The sequence below is a fragment of the Rhincodon typus genome, chromosome 20 (assembly GCF_021869965.1).
Source record: "Rhincodon typus isolate 14 chromosome 20, sRhiTyp1.1, whole genome shotgun sequence".
NCBI lineage: Eukaryota > Metazoa > Chordata > Chondrichthyes > Orectolobiformes > Rhincodontidae > Rhincodon > Rhincodon typus.
This window is the reverse complement of record NC_063351.1, coordinates 14,740,252-14,747,374: the sequence shown is the minus strand read 5'-3', so window position 1 is coordinate 14,747,374 and position 7,123 is coordinate 14,740,252. Positions and strand designations below refer to the sequence as shown.

The following is a 7,123-nucleotide window of genomic DNA, read 5'->3' as shown; positions in this document are numbered from 1 at the left end:
ACACACACACACACACACACATATATATAAGAGCTACAGATGGTACAAGCACACAATTCCTGCTTTCCTCAGCACAGTCCCATCCTTGTGCCTTTAATGCCCACTTAAGAGCCTTATCTTCTTATTGTTATGTTAGGCATTGCTGCGACCATATTTGGGGATATTGTGTCCAATTTTGGTTGTCTTACTTGAGGAAGGTTGTGGTGGCACTGTAGGCAGTTCAGAGGAGGTTCACCAGATTGATTCCAGGGATGAGAGGGCTGTCGTATGAGGAGCAGTTGAATAGCTTGCGCTTATAGTTGCTGGAATTTAGAAGAATGAAGGGGGATCTGATTGAGGTTTATAAAATGCTAAAGGAAATTGTTAAGGTGGACGTTCAATGGATGATCCCCCTTTTGAGGCAATCTCGAACAAGATGTCATAAATATAGAGTGAGAGGAAGTAGGTTCAAAACTGATGAGCAGAAACTACTTCTCTCAGAGGGTTGTGAATCTGTGGTACTCACTGCCCCAGAGTGCAGTGGAGGCAGAATCAATCAACAGATTCAAGAAAGAAATAGATATGTTTCTGATGAAAAGCAGGATAAAGAGCAATAGGGAGCAGGCAAGACAGTGGAATTGAGACCAGGAAAAGATCAGCCATGGTTATGTTAAATGGCAAGGCGGGCTCGAAGGGCTGAATTCCCTGCTCCTGCTCCTAATTCCTATATTCCTACGCTATTGTTGGTATTCACCTAGAAGTAGGCAGGTGGGTATTGCAGGAAACCAAAAAGTGAACTTCGTCAAAGTTGTTTTCAGGCTTTTGGGGGTGGAGTGGGGTTTCTGGCTCAAATGCATTCAGCGCCTAATCAAGGGATTCAGCAATCATAAAGTCCAGCCTCACAGAGAGCTTGCTAACTATCCTTGCTGCTGATGCTTTTACACCTCCCAGCTCAATGGCACTCCCTCCAAAACCCAGCTGTGGCCTTGAGCCCCTTAACAATTCTGGGCCTCAAGTGGGGGCAGTACCAGCATTGGCTACTGCCTCCCCACTGGCTCAGTCATGTAATGAAGAGTTTCCAGCATTGAATTGTTTTGCAGTTCTTCGAAGGCAGGACCTGCACCTTCATGGTCCTTCGCTCTGGGTAAGGTCTGCTGCTGTGCAGGTAAATGCTCTCACTAGTTCTCCAGCTAGCAAGGCCCCCAATATGCTCATTAAATTTTACATTTTGTATTTTTTTTCTGAGTAATTATTGGATTGTGCAGTAAATGTTATCTTGTCCCTGGCACCCAAATCCAAAGAACAATTTTTTAAAATCTGTTACGAAAATTGTTTGTACTTGAATTGTCCAACTTTTGAACAACATGAGACGTAGTGGAACTCCTACGTGTTATCTGGTACGAAATAATGGGTTCATTGTTAGCTTGGAACATGCTGTCCCAGGTTATTTTGTGCAGAAGGTCAAGTTTCAGTTCATATACAGCAAAGCTTTGCAAATACAAGTGGATTTTTGTGCTTCATACAAGAAACAATCAATGGGATAGTTTTGGATTGTAGTTGTCATCTGAAGCTAAATCTTGTGTTGCACAAACTGAACTTCTTCTTGCCCCCTTGACTGATTCGGTACCAAAATGACTTTCGGCTCTGAAGCAGCACCTGTTTTAATCATGGTGCTTCCTGATTGTGAAATCCTTGCCAAAATCATCAATTTGAGGGGTGACTTCTCCTTTCCCTATTCTAGTTCCTAGGCAAGCACTTATTCCCATCTTTAATTTCCCTTTAGAAGTTAGTCATGAGCAGCCTTCTTGAACTGCTATAGTCCATTGAGTGCAGGTAGACCGACAGTGCTGTTAGGGAAGGAATTCCAGGATTTTGACCCAAATGATAGTAAAGGAATGACAATATAGTTCCATGTTAGGATGGTGAGTGGCTCAGAGGGGATCTTGAAGGTGGTGGTGTCCCATGAATTGACTGCCCTTGTCTAGCTATGTGATAGAGGTCACGTATTTGGACGGTGCTGTCGAAGGAGCCTTAATGAGATGCTGTAAAGCATTTTAACTGGTACATACTGCTGCTACAATTGGTAATTAGTTAAGTGAATGTTCAAGGTGGTGGATAAGTTTTGTTCAAGTGGTTTGCATTGTCCTCAATTGTGCAGAACTTTGAGAGTGTTGATGAAGCTACACTCATCCAGGCAACTGGAGAGTATTTCGTCACATTGTTGACCGGAATATTGTAGATGGTGGACAAGTTTTGTGGAGAAAGGAGTTAACTTACTGGCCAGGTAAATCCTATCCTCTGACCTGTTCTTGTAGCCATAATACATATATGGCTAGACCTGTTCAGTTTTTGGTCAAATTGCAGGATGTCAATAATGAGGAATTCAGGGATGGTAATGCTATTTAATGTCAAGAGGAGATGATTAGTTTCTGTCCAGTTAGAAATGGTCATTGCCAGGTATTCCTGTGTAGTAAACGATACTGGTCCAGATCTAATATTGATGATTCCCAAGACAGTCCTTATACTGTACATTACTGTGATGCCATCTCTGGTCTCATTCATTTTTATTGACAATCAACAGTGGTTTCATGGTTGCCATTAACCTAGCATTTAATTCCGGATTTATTAATTTGAGTAAAATTCCGCCATCTGCGGTGGTGAGATTAAACCTGTGACCTATGAGCATTAACATGTCCAGGACATGACTGCACTACTGCCTCCCCCATTATATTACCTCCTTTCTCCACCCTTAATGAACTCCACTATATCCAAACAGTGCAGCTTTTGATTCTTTCTTGTACAATTCCAAGGAAAAGGAAAGACAGGAGAAGTAGGGTGTGTATCCCCAGCTGCTTGCATTGTTGCCTCAGAAGCCCATACGAATGTAAGGTTCACTTAGATTGTACCAGTGTGTCCATAATCACCATAAAATATTATGATTATTCTTCCCCTCCACCATCTACCCAGAATGGTAGGAGTGTGTATCATCCACAATATGCACTGCACCATATCATGAAAGTTCCTTTAACAGCACTTTCCAAAATCAGTGACCTCCAGTAGCTAATATAGCTGCATGGGAACAATATCTCCTGTCAGTCCCCCTCCTTGCAACACACCATCCTGACTGGTCCATTATCACTAGGGATAGGGTTGGGCTCAGCTATATTCATTCTGTGGCAAAGGAAACCTTTTGATGCTATTGACAAGGCTCACACAAATTATTGGATGTTTTTTAGCTTGATAGCAAATTGCTATTGAAGTTAAACAGTACATGATACTTTTTATGGCTTCCTGAATAACTGTCTTGATGTAAAACTTTAAATAGCATTCTTAGTGCAAATGAGCCCCTCCTATTCTCATTCTTGTCTGTAAACAAAGAAACAAATGAATTCTTTATTGTTTATCTGGGGCGCCATAAATTCTGTGGAGAAACAGCACCTACTCATGAAACATTTTCCTTTATATGCTCTGCCCACCATTCTTTTTAAGTAACTATTTTATTTCCAAACAATATTTTTATTATTTTATATTGTGTTTAGAATTACCACATGCCACCTTTAATTTGACTACTTTTCAAGAAATCTCATAGAAAATCAAATACTGAAACAATTATTCAAACTTATGTTGGTTGCTACAGGCAATAAAGACCCTTCAAGTAAGCAAGTTTAAGCCTCACAACCCAAATTGGTTATTATCTGATTAATGGTGGAATTTAGCCACAATTCCGACCAACAGGGTCTATCTCTGGAAGTGTCCAGGGTTTGATCCTTGTGCAGTGTTGTTCTTTGATGTTCTGATCCTGGAATTAAATTCTTATATAATTTTTTGTCCTTCAAGTTTGTGGTGTGACATTTCTGATGATACTTTAGATTCTTTCTTCCACAATATTGCAATTCTGCAGTTTGACTGATCATCAGAAGTAGCTTCCTTGTTCCTTGTTACGTTTGGCATGGACTGTCTGTTTGAAGACACAGATTTCCTGTGATTAACTCCTTAAATTCTCCTGCGGGGTAATCATTTGTCTGTGGGGCATAAAGCAGCCATTTATCAAGCCGTTGCTAGAACAGTTTAATGTAGCTTTGACTCCTCCTTTTCCCAAGCATGGCTAATTGCTCTCAATCTCTGTATAACTGTTTGTCCTTGTCCCTTAACCATTTATTCTAGGCAGTTATTATTGCTTCTTTCAATCTATGACCGTTTATTAAAGTTTTGAAGTTTACACTATCATATTATTGTAATATCAATAAATGATCTTTTTATTAATTCTTTACATTAGTCTCCATTCTCACCTGTTGAAGACAGGGATATCTGTTGACCAACCCATCTCTCAATGTGAATGGGCAGGTAGAGAAACAACGGCAGAATTTTACCAAAGGTGATTGGACAAGACATTCAAGCGAAACATGGGTCTCCAGCTCAACACTGACTGGCACTAGGCCTGACCTGGTGATGTTATCATAGTGGACACTGGGCACACTGGTGGATTGATGTGCTCAGAATGTTGCCGGCCCAATTACAGAACAGGAAGCTCTCAAGTCTCGGCAGTGCCACTAGGAGAAATAGACCCTGCCTGAGGAGGGAAACCTTGAGGCTCCACTAGGTAAGTAAATAAAAATTAAAGGGTGCTCAGGAATGCAGGGAAATTCCTCACAGCCGGGCCAGCATGGTTGTAAAATTAGCCAAAAAAAGGCCCTAATTGTACAAATAATCTGCCCGTCTCTTTCGGGCAGGCGCAGTCATTCAGACTTCTGAAATGAAGCTCCAGAACTACCAACATGTTCATTTCCAAGTATTACTATTTTTCCCCTCTAGGCTGCCTCAAGGAAACTTTCCTGGCAGCATGACAGGACTGTGTTATGGTGACCTGTACTAATGGTAACATTAATCAAAATTTTAAAAAGTTCTTTCAGTTGTAACGTAATACAACTTTTTGAAAACTTTCCTGTGTCACAATAGGCCACGTATATCAGTATATCTGAGGCATTTGGATGTGTTTGACAAAGGATTAGAAAACAGAGCATGCAAATAGGCCTCTTCTAGGTATAAATGAACAATAAGGAAACAAGCAACCTGCAAAAACACAGACAGTATATACATTCAGGAGAATGAGGAACAATGAGTCATCAGTTGGTCTTATCACCCAAATATATACATTACGTCAGCAACCATGACTCTGCATAACACAATGGAGGCCAGCTGATAAATGCTTTTGACAAAGAGCAGACTGACACGTGAAAATGTTACCACACAATTAATTTGTAATAGAACCTGGTTCCTCCAGGCACAGGAAAGAATTGATTTCTTTAATACGAACGCTAGATATGCATACCTGTTTGTGTCCAAAACAACTTTGAAATTAACTTCAACGTGAACAGTTAATGTTTATCGCTTTTTGGCATGTGTATGCATCTGCTTTAAATGGTGGGGACTGTACAAAGTCTGCTTCTACCACCTTTTCAGGAAGGCATTCTATATTCATGGGAAGCCACTGCTTAGAAGGAGATTCTTGTGTCACATTTTGCCTCTTATCTTAAAAATGTACATTGCATTATGATAACAGCGGAGATCTTGCAGTGGTGTTTTGTCTACCTACAAGGCAGAAGCGTGTGGTTCATGTCCCACATCAAGATTTGGTGGCCATGGAAGATGAGTCATAATGAGACGAAAAAGCTTGAATATCAATCTATAAATCTTTCTGAAATGTGGATGCTACGAGTGGGAGAGTTACCTCGTCAGCCAGAACCATGTGGTAGCTGCATTGCAACAGCCTCATCGCATTAAAGGTTTCCAGTGCCAACTTCGTCCTGAAGACTGTCACACACACGACCACTTAATAGCAACTTGGGATCTCTAGTCAGAAGTCACACAACACCCGGTGATAGTCTAACAGGTTTATATGAAATCATAAGCTTTCGGAGCACAGCCCCCTCCGTCTGGTGAAGTGAAAGAGAAGCACTCAGAACACAGAATTTATGGACAGAGAGATCAAAAGATCTTACAAATGGTGTGAGTCGAGTGCCTAATAATAAGTCCTTGCAGGTTATCAAAAGTGTTAGATGGTGTGAATAAAGTATCAACAGCAGGATAACAAGTGAAGGGATGACCTATCATCCAATTGAATGAGGTAGAGAGATAATTACAAAAAATTAAAAATAAGGTGATGCTGGAGCCAAAGCGTATGACTGGAATAACATAATAGGTAAAAGAGTCACATACCAAAGTTCTAACTGAAGTGGTAAGTAATCCAAAAGTGTACAAACTAATTAAGGTAGAGAGATCATAACAATTTATCAAGGTGATGGTGTCAAAACAGGCCAGTAAGGAAGATTTTACAGATACAGAAGAGTGTAGTGGGGTCACATGTAGCATGACATGAACCCAAGATCATGGTTGAGGTCACCTTCATGGGTACGGAACTTGGCTATCAGTTTCTGCTCAGTCATTCTGCATTGTTGTGAATCTCAAAGGCTGCCTTAGAGTACGCTTACCCAAAGATCGGAAGCTAAATGTCCTTGACCGCTGAAATGTTCCCTGACTGGGAGGGAACATTCCTGTCTGGCAATTGTTGCACGGTGTCCATTCATCTGTTGTAGTGTCTGCATGGTCTCGCCAATATACCATACCTTGGGGCACCCTTACCAACAGCGTATGAGATGGACAACATTGGCCGAGTCATATCAGTATCTGCCACGTATGTGATGGGTGGTGTTCCCTCTCATGATGGTAGTGTTCATATCGATGTTCGGACATATCCTGCAGAGGTTACTAGGGCAGCCTTGTGTGGTGTTGTGGTCAATGTTGTCCTGAAGGCTGGATAGTTTGCTGCGAATGATGGTCTGGCTAAGGTTTGGCAGTTGTTTGAAGGTGAGAAGTGGGGGTGTAGGGATGATCTTGGCGAGATGCTCATCATCACCAATGACATATTGAAGGCTGCAAAGAACATGGCGTAGTCTCTCTGCTCTGTGGAAGTACTGGACGACGAAAGGTACTCTATCGCTCTTATCCTGTGTCTGTCTTCTGAGGAGGTTGTTGCGGCTTTTCGCTGTGGCACGTCAGAATTTGTGATCGATGATTTGAGCTTCGTATCCCGTTCTTATGAAGGCGTCCTTCAAAATCTTTAGGTGTCCATCGCATTCCTCCTCAT

General features: G+C 41.4%; 1 long non-coding RNA gene across 1 annotated transcript in view; it reads left to right on the top strand.

Annotated features, from left to right (window-relative positions):
• LOC125485541 overlaps positions 1-7,123 on the top strand; it is a 28,753-nt gene that overhangs the window by 4,824 nt on the left and 16,806 nt on the right. The window contains exon 2 of the long non-coding RNA XR_007264249.1: positions 4,256-4,579. This is a non-coding gene — a long non-coding RNA (uncharacterized LOC125485541). The remainder of the gene's footprint in view (positions 1-4,255; positions 4,580-7,123) is intronic.